The 2,550-nt window shown below is 50.9% G+C and overlaps 1 long non-coding RNA gene across 1 annotated transcript; it reads right to left on the minus strand.

Moving 5' to 3' along the window:
- Positions 1-329: 329 nt before the first annotated feature.
- Positions 330-2,287, minus strand: LOC120941736. Its single transcript, XR_005749584.1, has 2 exons — positions 2,248-2,287; positions 330-484 (listed from the first exon to the last, which is right to left on the minus strand). It is a non-coding gene; the product is annotated as an uncharacterized LOC120941736 (long non-coding RNA).
- Between the last annotated feature and the right edge of the window lie 263 nt (positions 2,288-2,550).

The raw sequence follows: 2,550 nt of genomic DNA on the forward strand, positions 1-2,550 counted from the left end.
CACCAGTGATGCCAATCAGTGCTCATCAGTGATGCCAATCAGTGCCCATCTGTGATTTCAATCAGTGCCCATCAGTGATGCCAATCAGTGCCCATCAGTGATTCCAATCAGTGCCCACCAGTGATTCCAATCAGTGCCCATCAGTGATGCCAATCAGTGCCCATCAGTGATGCCACTCTTCATGTGATGATATGTGATCACCTTCACTCCATTCTGTCCCTTGTGCTATTATTTCCTTTTCTTTGTATAATCAGCATGGAAACATTTCACATTTATTTCCAATAACATTCTGATCTCCGGGGAGAGAGAAAAGACACAATGAATGCCGATCTGTGTTCATCAGATACACATTTTATTATGTGAGAAAAGAAAAGCGCCGACTCGTCATTTCCGGAGGTCGGCCCCTGAAGAGCTTTGCAGATCTATGAAGAGCCAATCAGAGGATGGTAGCGGCCCGGAGAGGGCGGAGTCACGGATTCATCTTCTGGTAGGAAAGGAAGAAGAAGAAGATTACCTACAGCGGACCTTCACCCAATTATTTTCACCTGACTCCTCCCCCTCCAACCATTATATTAAACCCCTCCCCCTCTCACACCTGTTCACCCCCCTATGGAGCAGAGCAATGTTTACATTTCTGATATGGATCTGATTGGTCAGCAAAATTGCTAAAGATAACAAGGTCATACATACACTATATTGTCAAAAGTATTGGGACGCCTCCTTTACACGCACATGAACTTTAATGACCCCCCAGTCTTAGTCCGGAGGGTTCAATATTGAGTTGGCTCCGCCCTTTGCAGCTATAACAGCTTCAGCTCTTCTGGGAAGGCCGTCCACAAGGTTTAGGGGGTGTGTCTATGGGAAGGCCGTCCACAAGGTTTAGGGGTGTGTCTATGGGAAGGCCGTCCACAAGGTTTAGGGGTGTGTCTATGGGAAGGCCGTCCACAAGGTTTAGGGGTGTGTCTATAGGAAGGCCGTCCACAAGGTTTAGGGGGGTGTCTATGGGAAGGCCGTCCACAAGGTTTAGGGGTGTGTCTATGGGAAGGCCGTCCACAAGGTTTAGGGGTGTGTCTATGGGAAGGCCGTCCACAAGGTTTAGGGGTGTGTCTATGGGAAGGCCGTCCACAAGGTTTAGGAGTGTGTGTATGGGAAGGCCTGTCCACAAGGTTTAGGGGTGTGTCTATGGGAAGACCCGTCCACAAGGTTTAGGGGGTGTGTCTATGGGAAGGCCGTCCACAAGGTTTAGGGGGTGTGTCTATGGGAAGGCCGTCCACAAGGTTTAGGGGTGTGTCTATGGGAAGGCCGTCCACAAGGTTTAGGGGTGTGTCTATGGGAAGGCCGTCCACAAGGTTTAGGAGTGTGTGTATGGGAAGGCCTGTCCACAAGGTTTAGGGGTGTGTCTATGGGAAGACCCGTCCACAAGGTTTAGGGGGTGTGTCTATGGGAAGGCCGTCCACAAGGTTTAGGGGTGTGTCTATGGGAAGACCTGTCCACAAGGTTTAGGGGGTGTGTCTATGGGAAGGCCGTCCACAAGGTTTAGGGGTGTGTCTATGGGAATGTGTGACCATTCTTCCAGAAGAGCATCTGTGAGGTCAGGCGCTGACGTTGGAGGAGAAGGCCTGGCTCGCAGTCTCCGCTCTAATTCATCCCAAAGGTGTTCTATCGGGTTGAGGTCAGGACTCTGTGCAGGCCAGCCATGTTCCTCCACCCCCAAACTCGCTCATCTCTGTTGTGGACCGTGATGTAAGGGGGGAGGGGGGGCTCTGAAAGGGAACCTGTTGTAAGGGGGACTTAGATGGGGAATCTGATGTATGAGGGGGACCCTTATATAGGGGGGGGGGACTCTGATGTAAGGAGAACATTGGGACGCTGATCAGGGGGGGGCTCTGATGTGAAGTTCTTTCCTCCTGCGAGTTTATTCATTCATTTATAAAAACTGAATTTTTTCCATCTGGTAATTTTTGGTAAATACACTATTTGGACCCGTCACTGAACGGTTTGGAGGGCGTGTCCTACACCAACCGCATATTCCCGGCATCCTGTGACTTCCTGTTGTGGATCTGGGACAGGAAGTGAAGGGAAATCTCCTGCCAGGGGTCACACCCCCCCCCCCCTCAGTGTTGTACAGGAAGTAGTCGGTAGGGATGTATAAAGGGGTCAGTCTACTAGACAATGAGGGGGAGGGGCAGAATTTCCTGATGTCCCCCCTCCCCCCCCCCCGGGAATAACACATAGAACTCTGATTACCTGATCATCGTAAGGGATACGATCGGATGGAGGCCTGACAAATGAAATATCTCCTGGACAGCGCTGTGGAGAGAGAAGAGATGATCGGTATTAGTAAAGTGACATCAGAAGATGGCGGCAGACGACCCCACAGACATGACGGGTCTATTTATAGAAAATGTGTACAGATATTCCTCCAGAGAAACTTCATGTACATTCCTTGTGGGCAGTGGCGGGGCGTCCATTAAGGGCGCATGAGCGCCGCCCCCTCTCTCCTGCACCGCGCCAATCACCATAGATAGATTCAGACATTGCACTGGCGGC

Source organism: Rana temporaria, chromosome 5 (assembly GCF_905171775.1).
Source record: "Rana temporaria chromosome 5, aRanTem1.1, whole genome shotgun sequence".
Taxonomy (NCBI): Eukaryota; Metazoa; Chordata; class Amphibia; order Anura; family Ranidae; genus Rana; species Rana temporaria.